The sequence below is a fragment of the Papio anubis genome, chromosome X (assembly GCF_008728515.1).
Source record: "Papio anubis isolate 15944 chromosome X, Panubis1.0, whole genome shotgun sequence".
NCBI classification, from domain to species: domain Eukaryota; kingdom Metazoa; phylum Chordata; class Mammalia; order Primates; family Cercopithecidae; genus Papio; species Papio anubis.
In genome coordinates this window covers 118,055,449-118,072,174 of record NC_044996.1, presented here as the reverse complement: position 1 = coordinate 118,072,174, position 16,726 = coordinate 118,055,449, and the positions used below count along the sequence as shown (strand labels likewise).

Below are 16,726 nucleotides of genomic sequence, written 5' to 3'. Positions count from 1 at the left end.
TTATTGTGTCTATTTGATTCTTCTCTCTTTTCTTCTTTATTAGTCTTGCTAGCATTCTACCAATTTTGTTGATCTTTTCAAAAAACCAGCTCCTGGATTCACTGATTTTTTTAAGGGTTATTTGTGTCTCTATCTCCTTCAGTTCTGCTCTGATCTTAGTTATTTCTTGCCTTCTGCTAGCTTTTAAATGTGTTTGCTCTTGCTTCTCTCGTTCTTTTAATTGTGATGTTATGGTGTCGATTTTAGATCTTTCCTACTTTCTCTTGTGGGCATTTAGTGCTATAAATTTCTCTCTACACACTGCTTTAAATGTGCCCCAGAGATTCTGGTACTTTGTGTCTTTGTTCTCATTGGTTTCAAGAACATCTTTATTTCTGCCTTCATTACGTTATGAACCCAGTAGTCATTCAGGAGCAGGTTGTTCAGTTTCCATGTAGTTGAGCGGTTTTGAGTGAGTTTCTTAATCCTGAGTTCTAGTTTGATTGCACTGTGGTCTGAGAGACAGTTTGTTACAATTTCTGTTCTTTTACATTTGCTGAGGAGTGCTTTACTTCCAACTATGTGGTCAATTTTGGAAAAAGTGTGATGTGGTGCTGAGAAGAATGTATATTCTGTTGATTTGGGGTGGAGAGTTATGTAGATGTCTATTAGTTCCGCTTGGTGCAGAGCTCAGTTCAATTCCTGGATATCTTGTTAACTTTCTGTCTCGTTGATCTGTCTCATGTTGACATTGGGGCGTTAACATCTCCCATTATTATTGTGTGGGAGTCTAAGTCTCTCTGTAAGTCTCTAAGGACTTGCTTTATGAATCTGGGTGCTCCTGTATTGGGTGCATATATATTTAGGATAGTTAGCTCTTCTTGTTCAATTGATCCCTTTACCACTATGTAATGGCCTTCTTTGTCTCTTTTGATCTCTGTTGGTTTAAAGTCTGTTTTATCAGAGACTAGGATTGCAACTCCTGCCTTTTTTTGTTTTCCATTTGCTTGGTGGATCTTCCTCCATTCCTTTATTTTGAGCCTATGTGTGTCTCTGCACATGAGCTGGGTCTCCTGAATACAGCACACTGATGGGTCTTGACTGTCTAATTTGTCTGTGTCTTTTAATTGGAGCATTTAGCCCATTTACATTTAAGGTTAATATTGTTACGTGTGAATTTGATCCTGTCATTATGATGTTAGTTGGTTATTTTGCTCATTAGTTGATGCAGTTTCTTCCTAGCATCGTTTTTCACCACCAGGCTTGCCCTACAAGAGCTCCTGAAGGAAGCACTGAACATCGAAAGGAACAACTGGTACCAGCCACTGCAAAAACATGCCAAAATGTAAAGACCATCGATGCTAGGCTTTTTGTTTTTCATGTGAGCTTATTTTGCTTTGTTTTGTTGCTCTTATCACTCAAATGAGTTATCTTTTAATTTAAATGAGAAAATTTGGATTGACAAAATAGCTATTGAAGTTTTAAATGACATTAGTAAACTGTATATTTGATAACTGTATGAAGTATAGAAAATATCAGTGAACAAATGTATACCAACTGAGAACTTTAAAGGAATAAAGATACATACATTCTTAAGCAGGATGATTTCATTGATGGCTGCTTGCTCAACAGAACCTGTGGTGAAGCAGAACAAGCACACCAGCACCTTTCCAATGCTTAAAGAGGAAACAGTCAAGCCAGAATTCCACATCCGGTAAAATCATATCCTCAAATTGTGAGTGAAATAAGATACCATCACATAAACAAACCTCAGACCATTTGTTTCTGGCCAAACAGTAATATGCATAATGCAACAGGAAGTTCTTCTGAACAAAGGGAATAGATACTTGATAGAAACTGGGAACCTCAGGAAGGAGTGAAGAAGACTTGAGAGAAATACTTGGAAAAATATTACAAATGATTTTTTCTATTATTTCATTAAAAGACAAATGATACTTAAAAGTAGTAAGCAGAATTGAAGATGGAAAATATGTGCAAAATTCATTAAACCATAAGGTTAAGATCTGTGCCCTTAATGTGTTTTAACTCTTTTACCAAAATTATGAGGCAAGTATAAAATATAATTATTCAGTTTTTAATAAAACATTTACATGAAATGTATGACAAAAGGAGAACAAAGGAAAAGACGAATAAATGTAATTGTACTGTTGTGAAGTTATATTTTCACAAAGTCATATGATCCTAACTAGAAATCAACCAAGATAAGTAAAGGATTCATATGCAAGCCCCTTCAGCAATGACTGAACATAATACGAAGTGATATAAAAAACATTCTGGTTACTATCGCTGTGTAACAAATTACCAAAAGAACATATTGTCAATAACATATTCCACATTTGCTTGCTTGTTTTTCATTAGGCTATACCTCAATAACTTATTTCTACCATATACTTAATCCACACCTGGCACATGTTGGGAACTAGGGAAACATAGGTTATCAATGACAAAAATTTAATTAGGGTACAATAAATTATGACAGAAAAGCCCCACTGCTTGGACAGATCATTTCCATAATTATTTTATTTTATTGACAAAAATATTAAATTAATTGGTTATAGACGGAGAAAATTAAAAACAAAAATGTATTTCAAAAAATACTATATGTGGAATTGTCTACTTCCAGTAAACGACAAACCAGCCATTTCCCTTCAACCTTCGTGCTGAGAAAAACTAGGAAAACAAGGAGAGCTGGAAGACACTAAACATTTTGTTTGAAAGCACCACAAACCCAAGGAAAGAAGAGAAGCAACTGACCCAAATGAAGCCCAGATGACCCAAATTTGGTACTCCTTTTCTCTCAAAGCTTTTGTGCTTTTTTTTCTGAACAAGGTTTCCTTCCCTCTGTTGCCCAGGCTGTAGTGCAATAGCTAGATTGCAGCTCACTGTGGCCCCTCGAATTCCTGAGGCCAAAGAATCCTCCCACCTCTGCCTCCCAGGTAGGTGGGACTACAGGCACATGCCTTGAAGCCCAGATAATTTTTTTTTTTTTTATGTTTTTAGAGATGGGGGTCTCTCTTTGTTGCCCAGGCTGGTCTTGAACTCCTGGGCTTAAGCAATCCTCCTACCTTGGCCTCTCAAAGTGCTGGGATTACAGGCATGAGCCACCACACCTGGTCACCCTCAAGGCTTTTACTGATTTAAAGAAGGTGATTGAAAAGCCAAGATGTTAAGTAGTAAGTTTGAGCTGAGAAGTTAAGCAGCTGACCAGGGCTTCCAGCAGTCTCACTAGTGCAAAGGAAACAGATTGGGTTCAGGACTCACTATGGAAAAGAGGATCTGAAAAACAACCCAAAGGTTGACATGGAATCCCAAATGAACTAATGAACTATGTCCTTAGTGTTGATACAAACTAGAAATAGAAATCTCTTCACAAAACAAGATGTCTATCTTCAAAAGAACTCAAACACTGACTGAGATAAGATGAACTACCTAACCCCACCTTTCAAAACAAACAAAAAAAAATCCATATATATGTTACATATACATACATTTATAATTTATATAAAAAGTATATTATATATATTTTATGTATTAAAACCCATATACATATTATATATGCTCTCAGGATGAAAACGAAACCATTCAGAGTCTCCAATTATTCCTATATTATTTCATACAGAAAATCCAGCATGCAAAAAAAAATAACTATACATGCAAAATACAATGGGAAAAGGTTAGTTTCACGCTTGTGATCCATTTTCTCCATTTACTGGGATTCTGGGACAAAAAGACCTATGATTTGGTTAAACCCATGAAATTTAGTGTGACAGTGAGATATGACTGCACACTGATTATAAACCTACAGGCTTGGCGCAGTGGCAATGGTTCATGACTGTAACCTGAGATGGGAGGATTGCTTGAGCCCAGAAATTTGAGACCAGCCTGGGCAACATGATAAGACTCCATCTCCGCCAAAAAAAAAAATAGCTGAGTGTGGTAGCATGCACCTGTAGTCGAGCTACTGGGGAGGCGGTGGGGTGGCTGAGGTGAGAGGAATGCTTGAGCCCGGGAGGTCGAAGCTGCAGTGAGCTGCTGTGATCACCCAACTGCACTCCAGCCTGGGCAACACAGCAAGACCCTGTCCCCTCCCCTCTAAAAAGAAGGCTACAATTAAAATTACTAACCATAACAAGGATGTAGAGCAACTGTAATTCATACTGCTAATAGGATGGAAAACAGTACAATCATATTGCAAGACGCTTTAGCATGTCCTAAAAAATTAAATATACACTTCTCAAGTGCTCCAGCCATTCCTTTCCTTGATTTTTATTGAAAACAAAGACAAACCAACAAAAAATACAACGTATATATTGATACAAAGGCTTGTGCAAAAATGTTCAGAGCATATGAATGGTGGAAGAGCTTGGGCAGGAATAGAAAGGAGAGATACAGTGGCAAACAAGACACTTGGCGAGGGGGGATGAACATTAACATTATCTTCATTGTGGTGATGGTTTCATAAATATATACATATCTCAAAACATGACATTAAAGTGGTTCAGTTTATTTAAATCAATTATATTTCACTGAAATTACTAAAAATTGTGTGGATGCATCAAAATATGGGCATAAAATAAAATTCATGCCATTCACGCAAAAGAGGAAATCTTGACAATTTAAGATCTGGAAACACACTTCACAAAATTGGAAAGTAAAGCAGGGATATAAACCAAAACTTCAAATAAAAATAAAAATTATTATTATTTAATCAAACCAAAGAAATATTAAATATAAAGTGGTAGACAACACTAAAAGGTGTTTTTTTTTAAAAGAAAAAAATGATAAATCCTGTCAAGAGTGATCAAAATCAAAGAATACCACCACCACCATCACCACCACCCCAACAGGAATATAAAAGGATCCTCGCCATGAATCCTGGAGATACATATATCACATTATAATCAAATTCATGACAATAAAATATAAATTATTATATCACACAAAAAACACCACTTAACAAACAGATAAATTGGGAAATCTTCATAATTCTTTGTTTATTAAACAAAATGCATCTATATTGGTCCTGGTGCCTAAATTCCTGATCTTTTCCATGTAACTGAGAAAGATATTATCAATCTTACACAACCTCTTCTGTAGGAAAATAACTGTCAAAACACTCCCAAATGTATTATGAGGCCCCTATAAAGTTTATACTGAACTGACAAGAACATTATACATAAAGAATATCAACAGATTTTGTTGTTGTTTTTGTTTGATTTTTTGTTTTTTGTTTTTGAGACAGGGTCTCTCTCTGTCACCCAGGCTGGAGTGCAGTGGAGCCGTTATAGCTCACTGTGACCTCGAACTGCTGGGCTCAAGCGATCCTCTCACCTCAGCCTCCCAATTAGCTGGGACTACAGGCACACGACACGACATCCAGCTAATTCTTTAGTGTTGGGATTACAGATGTGAGCCATCACATCCAGCCATATAAAAGGTTTTTATGCCTCATGACAAAATGCAAACAGTGAATAAATAAATAAAATGTAAAACTTATGTCTTACAAACAGAACAAAGATACTTCAACCACGATACCCTGTGAACAAAATGTGTTTCATCCAAGAAAGAATTTTTGTTGTCTTATCATCATGAAATCAAGTCATCTTGGCAGACAAAGGAGTAAAATCATGTCACTATCACAATTAAGAGAAATCTTTTTATGGAATTTATTATTCATTTATGACTTTCCAAAACTCACAAAACTGCAGCAAGTATCATACCTATTAATGAACTACTAAAACCTCCCCCTGAAATAAGAAAAGAGGTAACAATGCCTACTATCACCAGATCTATTCAACCTTTTCTGGAGGTTATAGCTAGGATAACAGTGCCAAAAAAAAAAAAAGAAAAAGAAAAAAACAAGGCATAAAGATTGGAAAGGAAAAAATTTCCAAAAATGCAGATATTAGCCTTTCACTCTTCATGATTGGCAATGAAGTGTGTGTATGAGCAGATATACATATAAATATTAACATACCTGATGTATTTATACACATGTGTAGGAATGTGAAATAAATTAAACTTTACTTTCTTTTTTTATCAATAATACAACTTGGACATATCTTCTGTAAGTACATAATGAACTACCTGATTGGGTATAAAGCTACATAATAGTCATAGTATAAACACAATATAATTTACTTAAAAATCAATCTTTTGTCATTTTTAACCAAATTTTTATGTATCTTTGTAGACTATCGTCCTAGAAAGAAAATTACTGTTTTTAAGGGCAGGGAAATTTTAAAATTTGCTTTAAAATGCCCATTTATTTTCCAAAAACCTAGTATCATTTTTTTCCTCCCTCAAAAATTTGGTATCAAGATAAAAAGAATAATTTAGTATTTAACATACTAATTATCAATCATATTTAATATAACTGAATCAGACATCTATGATTGCACAGCCTCTGCAGCAATCAGCCTGTGAAGCCAAAATACAAAGTCTGCAGCAATAGGCCTCAAACAGTGAGGACCTGGTCAATAACTGTCGACGTCCCTAATTTTTGCCCCTGCTTCTAACTTAGGACCAATCAGAAGAACCCCAAAATGTTCCCCTACCAGTCATTTAGTATGGTCACACTTCTAGTTAGCATACCACCAGCTTTCACATGCCAACGACTTTGGATTGGCACATATCTGAAGCTTTCCTTTTTTTCCACCATAAGCTTTAATATTCCCATAAGGGAAGCTTCTCAATTTCCCTGCCAGCCTTTGAGTCTCTACCAAATACAAGAGATAGTGGCTGGCTCCCTTGTTATAGCAAGCTCTGAATAAATAGCTTTTTCTTATTCTCATTTGGACAGTCTTCACTTATTTCCAAAATTGTTTGATGCATTTTACTATCCCATTTGTTAGTCTATTATTTCATAAATATTTGAAATACCAAAATATTATACATGAAGCCTATTGTATACCTTTATTCTTGTTATATATATACACACACATGCATATATAGCCTATTAAGAATATTAATAAATATTCCAATATGTATTATATTAATATAAATCATCTTAGATTATATAACATACCTACCAAACTTGAATGTTATTGCATGTTATAACTACTATAGACATAAAATATTTTGTTTTAAGTGAAATGTATCACTTCATTTATTGTTTAACATGAATTTTATCTGTTCTCATACAATTTCTCATATATGTCAAAATTTGCATCAAATTAATTACTGAAATAAAACGCTGTTTTGATATTTTGCATGGGAAAGTGCATAACATTTTAATTTATATATAATGAGTGCAGATATTTGTGTATATTTTAATGAGAAATAAAAGTTGGTTATGTTGGCTTTTGCCAAACACTTTTTTCATGAGACTTATTTTGTTTTCCTTTTGCTTTGCTTTGTTGCTACTGTCAATCCATAAATTATTTTTTCTTATATAAATGGAAAAATTTTGATTGATAAAATTTATAGCTATATTATAGTATAACTCCATTATTATTAAAATAGCTATAAAACTTTTCAAGTATTACATTAGCAAACATTATAACATTTATTACATCTCACATAGATTGAACATCTGTCAAATATAAAGAATATTAGTGAAGTATATAATTACATCCCCCCAAAAATTCTGAAAAAGAATGTATATTACCTATAAAGAACGATGATTTAAATGATGGCTGCCTTTTCAAAAAAATCTTTGGATAAATGAAGAAGATGGAGAAGTAATTTTCTAATTCTGAAATAAAAAAGAATTCTTGATCTACCAAAATTATTCTTCCCAGCTCAGAGTGAAATAAGACAGAGGCACATTAAAAAAAGCCTTCAATTTGTCCCTGTCCAAGCAATAATACATCACGCTGCAGGAGGGGGAAAAAATCTGAAGGGAAAAAACACCTTAGTAGAAAACTATGGAACGGAGAGAAGAGCACCAGGTAGGGAAAATATATAGATAAATACAAAATACTACTTTTTTTCTATGATTTCTTTTTAAAAAGCTGATTCTTTGATGTAAAAATCATAAATAGCATTTTAAATGTTAAATACATAATTTCCAAAATATATCAAACCTGGAAGTTTAAGTTTTGTGCACTGTGAATAAATAATATATTTAATTAAGACTTGAAACTATAAAAATCCTAGAAGAACACCTAGGAAAAACTCTTCAGGACATTGGCCTATGCAAAGAATTTATGGCTAGGAAAATAAAAGCAAATGCAACAAAAACAAAAATAGAAAAATGGGACTTAATTAAACTGAAAAGCTTTGCCACAGCAAAAGAAATGATAAACAGAGTAAACAGACAACCTAAGGAATGGGAGAAAATATTTGTAAAGTATGCATCTGACAGAATACTAATATCTAGAATCTACAAGGCACTCAAACAACTCAATAAGAAAAAGCAAATAAGGCCATTAAAAAATGGACACATGACAGGAGCAGACACTTCTCAAAAGAAGACATACAAGCAACCAAAAAGCATGTAAAAAATGCTCGACATCCCTAATCATCAGAGAAATGCAAATTAAAACCACAATGAAATACCATCACACAGCAGTCAGAATGGCTATTATTAAAAAGTGAAAACATAATAGATGTTAGCAAGGATGCAGAGAAAATGGAATGCTTATACACTGCTGGTGGGAATGTAAGTTTGTACAACCTCCATGGAAAACACTACGGAGATCTCTCAAAGAATCAAAAATAGAACTACCATGTGACCCAGCAACTTCACTATCTACCCAAAGGAAAAGGAATTGTTATAGCAAAAAGACATGTACATGCATATGTTTATTGCAGCACTATTCACAATAGCAAAGTAATGGAATCAACCCAAGTGTCTTCTCACTTGTAAATGGGAGCTAACCAATGGGTACACATAGACAGGCAGAGGGGAAAATAAGGACACTGGGGACTCCAAAAGTGGGGAGGGTGGAGGGGGGAGTATGGATTGAAAAACTGTCTATTGGGTACAATGTTCCCTATTCAAGTGACAGGCACACTAGAAGCACAAACCCCGCCACTGTGCAATATATCCATGTAACAAATCGGCACACATATGCTCTGAATCTATTAAAAAAGAAATAGATTATACCTAGCACTGTATCACTAAAAAATATCTAAATAAATATACAAACACATTAATGTATATACATTGGATTTAGTTGTAAATAAATACACACATTTGATACATGATTACAAATACACGTATAAAAGTAATTGAAGAAAATGGGCAAACATAAATTATATGTAATCAACTTAAGCTTTTTAAAAAATGTTTAAATAAAATATTAGACAAAAGAGCAAAAAGCAAGGGAGAATAGATTCATCCTATTGTGAAGCTTCATATACATAAATTGGCACTATCTTAACTGTAAGTAGACCAAGGTAAGTAAAAGATTCACATGCCAATCCCTAGGGTAACCAGCAAACACAATACAAATAGGTGTAGGTAATATTCTAGCCATTACTGAAACATAATTACCACAAAATGTATCTTCTGTAGTATACTCCATATTTACTTGTCTGTTTTCCATTAGGCTGTACCTCAATAATGTACCTGTATTTACATACCTAGCACATGTAAGAAACCAAAGATCATTTAGACAACCAATAAAATAACTAAATTGGAGTATACTAACCATATTATGAGAGAAAAGACACACTCTTCAGGAGGATTATCTGCCTTAAAAGATGTTTTAGTCTTATTGACATAAAGAATGGATTGGCTGGGCACAGTGGCTCACTCCTGTAATCCCAGCATTTTGGGAGGCTGAGGCGGGCGGATTGCCTGAGCTCAGGAGTTCGTGACCAGCCTGGGGAACACAGTGAAACCCTATCTTTACTAAAATACAAAAAAAAAAAAAAAAAAAAAAAAATTAGCTGGGCCTGGTGGCGTGTGCCTGTAATCCCAGCTACTTGGGAGGCTGAGGTAGGAGAATTGCTTGAATCCGGGAGGCGGAGGTTGCAATGAGCCGAGATTGTGCCACTGCACTCCAGCCTGGGTGACAGAGTAAGACTCCATCTCAAACAACAACAACAACAACAAAAAGGACCAACTAGCTATACAATGAAAAACAATTAAAATTAAAACATATTCCAAAAAAAACAGTATATGTAGGGATGTCTGCTTCCATGGTAATGCAGCCAGTTTAGCTCAACCATCCTACTGAGAAAAACTAGGAAAGCTGGAAGATATTAAACACATTGTAGGTACCACAAGTCCAAAGAAACAAGCTGAGACTGAATCTCAGAAGAGAAGCCCACGTGGTGAGACCCAACTTTGGTACCATTTTCTCCACAAGCTTTTTGGTGATTTGAAGATGATGACTGAGAAACTAAAATACTTACAACAAAGTTGAGGCTGAAAAGCCAAGCAGCTGATCAGGATTTCCAGCAGAATAACCAGTCCAAGGGACACAAATTTGGGTCTATGGCCCACCCTGGCAGAAATGATGTGGTGGTAAACAACAGCAGTGAATTTGACATCCTTAAGAGGCTATACTCAAACTGTCAATATGACCCTGTAATAGAAAACTACTAACAAATCTGAGACCCAGCTTCAAAAGACTAAATAAATACCTAACTGCCTCCCAAAAGCAAAATAAAATGCTCCATGCAGGAAGATAAAATCACCCAGAACCAGGTGCAGTGGTTCACACCTGTAACCCCAGCACTTTGGGAGGCTGAGGTGGGAGGACTGCTTGAGACCAGAAGTTCGAGACCAGCCTGGGCAATATAGGGAGACCCCATCTCAACAAAACTTTAACAAATTAGTTGGGCGTGGTGGCATATGCCTGTAATTCTAGCAGCACGGGAGGCTGAAATGGCAAAATCACATGAGCCCAGGAGTTTGAGGCTGCAATGAGCTATAATTGTGTCGCTACATTCCAGCCTGGGCGACAGAGTACTTTGCCTCAAAAAAAAAAAAAAAAACCCCACCCAGAACCTCCAATTATCACTGTAATACTATAATCTTCTTTCTTTCTCTCTTTCTTTCCTTTCTCTTTCTTTCCTTCCCTCTTTCCTTCCTTCCCTTTCTTTCTCTTTCTTTCCTTCCTTCCTTCTTTCCTTCCTTCCCTCTTTCCTTCCTTCCTTCTTTCATTTGTTTCTTTCTTTCTTTTTCTTTCTTTCTCTCTCTCTCTCTTTCTCTCTTTCTTTTTCTTTCTTTCCTTTTTTCTTTTTATTTGAGACAGGGTCTCACTCTGTTGCCCAGGCTGGAGTACAGAGGCGCGATCTCGGCTCACTGCAACCTCTGCCTCCCAGGTTCAAGTGACTGTCCTGCCTCAACCTCCAGAGTAGCTGGGAGTACAGATGAATGCCACCACGCTCAGATATATAGATATATAAAATAAAATATATATATATATTTGTATTTTTACTGGAGACTTGGTTTCACCATGTTGGCCAGACGGGGTCCCCAATTACTAGCCACAAGTGATCCACCTGCCTCAACCTCCCATATTTCACATATAAATTCCTACATGCGGCCAGGAGTGGTGGCTGAAGCCTATAATCCCAACACTTTGAGAGGCTGAGGCTGGCGGATGGCTTGAGCCCAGGAGTTCAAGACCAGCCTGGACAACATGAGAAAATCTCGTCTCTACAAAAAATATAAAGAAAAAAATGAGCTGGACATGGTGGCAGGCGCCTGTAATCCCAGCTACTCTGCAGACTGTGGGAGGCTCTCTTGAGCCCAGGAGGCAGAGGTTGCAGTAAGCCGTGATTGCACCACTGCACTCCAGCCTGGGTGACAGAGGGAGACCCTGTCTCAAATATATATATACAGCTACTTGCAATTCAAAATATATATGCAATATATTAATGAGAAGAAAAGGATTAGCATCCGGCTAGTGAACCATTTTCTCCATTTACTGGGAATGCCTGGGACAGAAAGAACAATGACTTGACCCATGCAATTTAACGTGGCACTGAGATACCATTACACACTAAAGAGAAGGTTACAATAAAAAATACTGACCCTATCAACTGCTGGCAAAGATGTAAAGCAACTTTGCAGCTCATACACTACTGGTAGGGTGTAAAATCGTACAATTAACATTACAAAACACTTTGATATTTTCTAAAATATCTGAAAGATACTCATATCATGTGACTCAACCATTCCATTCATTGATCCATATACAATAAAAATGAAGATGGATATGTGCACAAAAATGTGTATAAAAATATTCAGAGCATGGAAAATGAGGGAGCCTTGGGAAGAACCAGAAACAGGGAAATCTTAAGGGTGCACATAAAAGCTGGATGGTGGATGAATATGTCCCCTATCTTAATTGTGGTGATGGTTTCACAAATATATGGGTATCTTGAAACACATTATTTTAAAGTTGTGTAGTTTATCTTATGCCTAAAATAAACTATACCTATAGCTAAAACTGTTAGGAATGTGTGGAATGCACCAACATGTGTCTAAACATTTTAGTATTAAAAGCAAAAACGGAAATCCTGGTAATTTAAAATCTGGTAGACTACTTCAAAATTTGGGAACAAAATATTTGATTTAATCCAAAAGAATACTTGAGATAAAAGAATAAAATTAGAATCAGTTAACAAAATTCAAGAAAAAAATCAACAAATTCAAAAGTTGCTTTGTTTTTAGTTTTTTCTTTTGTAAAGGTTAAAAAAATTATAAATCTTGAGAAGACTGATCAAGTTATAAAAAGGAAGACACGTATTATCAGCTCCAGGAATGTACAGTGTGAATCATCATTACAGATGTTCAAGATGCTTATATAGTATTTGAAGTTATAAAAAAGACAAAATTCCAGAAAAATACAGGTTTAAAAAGCAAGAAATTAAGGAAAATCTCATTTATCCTATATGTATTAAAGTCAGTTCATAATGAAAATCCACAGTTTAACACCCGGTTTTGTAAACCTTTCCATAAATTTCAGAAAAAAATAATACTAATCATGCACAACCTCTTTCACATAATAAATACTTTCCACAAAATGTTGAGTGAAATCCCTATAAATGTTACACTAAACTGATGAAGATATTATAATAAAGGACAGTCAATGGTTGATATGGATCCTGACAAAATAAGACAAAAAATCATTATGTTTGACAAATGGAATCCAAAAACACTTTCAATTATAATACCCCATGAACAAACTGAGCTTAACACAATATTGAATTACTATTGCTTTAACGTACTGAAATATAATCTCCTTAACAAAGGACCAAAATCATGTCACTGTAACAACAAATATAGATAAACCATTTGGCAAATTTACCATCCAGTTATGATTATTAAAAAATGACTCAGAAAACTATGGGAAATATCATATTAAGTGATGTAATAATCAAAACCTCATCCTGAGATCGGGATTGAGACATGAATGCCTACTGTTACCATTTCTATCCAGCTTTTCATGGAGTTCATAACCAGGTCAATAACGCAGGGAAATGTTAAAAAATGCATGACGATTGGAAAGGAAGAAATAAACCCATCCTTATTTATAGATTTTATGTTTATGTACCAGAGTATCTAAAAGCAGTCTATAGGTAATACATTAGAATTAATAACAGCATTTAGCAAGACTGCTGGATTCCATATAGTTAAAGCTCAACACATTTTTCTGAGAATAGCAATTCTCACTAAACACTTTATGAGAAATGCCATGAAAACCCTACATAACAAGGTTATAGTTTTAAAGTATTTTTCCATATAGTGTTCAGATCAAAATTGAGAGGATTTTAACCTTATTGTTGTCATTTTTTTCTGATATCATAGCAACAGGGCCCCACGAATATTAAACAAACTCTAGCTTACAATGGATATTTACTCCTAGTGGGACAATAAAAGATCTTTTTTTTACAACTTTTATTATGGCCTTTAGTTTAATGATTTCACTAATTAGAGGTCAGCTTCTTCTAAATGGTTCACAACTAAATTAAATTGTTTCTCCACAAAAATTTTATTTCCTTTTTTCATTACGTCTCTCCTTTATAACTTTGTTTTAATTATGGCTTTAAGCATAACTACTTACATGTACTATAATATATTAAAAACAAAAACAAGTCCTCCAAAATAATCATTAGTAATAATATGCTGTCATGTGACTGGTTTTTTTTCCTTTATTAGTTACAAATAAGATGTCCTCTCAGTGTAAAATTTTGAAAAAAAGCAGATATGTATCTTTTCACAGAAGTAATCAAGATTAACAGTGAAGTGTGTAACTTAACAAACATGCATAACAATATATATTTACATGAATAATACATTTATGTACCTGTGAAAACATGAACAAATTATAATCTGCTTGCTGTTTTATTAGCAATATGTCTTGGAGATATCTTCTGTAATTATCAAATATCTACCTGAGTATAAAATCTGCATAGCATTTATTGTATGAACACAGTTTACTCTATTAAAAATAGCTGTTCTGCCTTTTTGTATCCATACTTATATGCACACTGAGAAGTCCTGTCAGATATAATCATAAAAGGGCAATTGCTGCGGAAAAGAGTAGACAGATTAAAATACTGTTAAAAAAGAAATTAATTTCCAAAATAGCACTATTTTATACTGCCTTCAAAATCTGGTATCATTGGATATAAAAATGACATTTTATTGTTTAATTTCTGCTTAGTATTAAAGATTATAATTGCCAAAAATAGTTATTATTGTGTTTATCATATATGCATTTTAATAACACTATTTGTTAAAAAGCATACCACTTCATACTTATAATACCAAAATCATTACATATCATGTATATATAAATATATATGCATAAACTCGTTACTTTCACCTATATCCTATATATTCTTTGTTCCTGAATTAGTTCTGATATGCATCCTACGTAAATCATTTCACCAATAGAACATGTTTTCCCAAGAATGTTATTGTCTATTTTGTAATTATAATAGATATAAAATATTTGCGGTAGGTAACACAACTGTCATTTCTTGATTTTTTATCAAGAGTTTGTTACTATACAATTTCTCATCCTGTTCAACAGTAGTATCACATCAACAATTACAACAATTAATTTAGATACTTTGCTTGTGACTGTGCTAAATTGTTTTAATATGTATATAGTTAATCTATACAGATATTTTAATATGTTTTAATGAGAAATAAAAAGGTTTGGCTTTTGTTATTTTTCATGTGTACTTTTTTGTCTTTTGCTTTGCTTTATTGTTGTCAATCAAATAAATTATCCTTTTTATTTACCCATATAGAAAAATTTAGATCGAATTGCTATTGAAAATGGGTATTGAAACCTTAATGTATTTTATTAGTAAGGTATATATTAGGCATCTATATAAAATATAGAGTACATTAGTGTAGAGTACAAAATCAAAATTCCATAATTCCATAAGAATTAAAGATATATTACCTCTCTAGGTAAGATGAATTCAAAATTCCATAATCCGTAAGAATTAAAGATACATTACCTCTCTAGGAAAGGTGAACTAAAGATGGCTGCCTTCGCAACAGAATCTGTGGAGTGCCCGAAAAACCGAAGCAGAATATTTTCAAGGCTGAAAGACCAAAAAAAAAAAAAAAAGTCAATAGAATTCTAAATGTAGCAACATTTTCCTTTCCAAACTGGGAATAAAATAAGACGTGTCCACATAAGCCCACCTGCGACAATTTGGCACTGGGCTACCCGTAATTTCAGTTGCTGCCGGAAGTTCTACAGGCGGAGGGAAGAGGCTTGCGATGGAAACCGAGAACGTCTGGAATGACAGAAGAGCACTGTGATGCAGAGCCAAGGTGGGCGCCCTCTGCTGGTGGGGAACAGTAATGTCAGTTGGTTGGAATTTCAGCCTGGGAATTTATGTAGTATCGCAACTGTTGCAGTGTATTGGTTACAAAAGCATCACTAAGCTTGGTCCAAAATCCAGGTGGGGCCATAAACGCAATCCTTTAAAGGAAGATGTGTCAAAGAATATGTGGATGTGTTTTCAAAGAGCCACAGATAAAAATCCAAAAGAGGAATTTAAATGGAATAATAAGAAACATTCAATAAACACAAAAGTAGGTGCAAAAGAAGAAAGGGAAAAACAAAAGAGATAAGAAAAACAGGAAAAAATGACAGGATGATCAACTTTAAAACAAAGTATATTAATAATAATACTGAATTTAAAAAGTCAGGAGGGGTGATTACACAATTTCATAGTAAAGATTTGGAAGGTAACAGTTACTTTCATTGTATTGGATCGTGTTGATAATTTCATGAATATATGCATATGACAAATTGTATCACATTACACATTTTAAAGTTGAGCAGTTTATTGTATGTCAATTATACATTGTTAAATCTGTTTTCAAATGTGCGAGATGCACCTCAACACACATCTAAAGAAAAGTTACCCCATTAAATGCGAAGGAGAAAATTCTGGAAAATGTAGGCCCTGATTATTCATCACAAGAATGTGGAAAAATGGTAATGTAAAATGAAGAAATTTTAAAAATCATTAAAATCAAAATCTAATGATACTTTAAAAAGTACAAAGAGAATATCAACAAAACCAAAAGTTGCCTCTTTTAAAATTGTTAGTAAAATTGATAAACACTTAGCAAGTAGACAAAAAGAGGAGGCACACAGTATTCATACAAGGAGTAAAACGGTCTTCAATACACATTCTAGAAACATAGACATAAAATTACAAGCAATTGTATCCAATAAATTTGAAATGAGAGAAAACGACAAAATTTAAAGGAAAACACAACAAAACAAGAAAACTTAGGAAATCTGGATAGCAATGTATTTATTAAATAAATTGTGTC

At 34.2% G+C, this 16,726-nt stretch overlaps 1 long non-coding RNA gene across 1 annotated transcript in view; it reads right to left on the bottom strand.

Moving 5' to 3' along the window:
* LOC116271804 overlaps window positions 1-16,115 on the bottom strand; it is a 70,520-nt gene extending 54,405 nt beyond the window's left edge. Inside the window, exons 1-2 of the long non-coding RNA XR_004180558.1 lie at window positions 15,578-16,115; window positions 15,388-15,474 (exon numbers count right to left, since the gene is read on the bottom strand). This is a non-coding gene — a long non-coding RNA (uncharacterized LOC116271804). The remainder of the gene's footprint in view (window positions 1-15,387; window positions 15,475-15,577) is intronic.
* Between the last annotated feature and the right edge of the window lie 611 nt (window positions 16,116-16,726).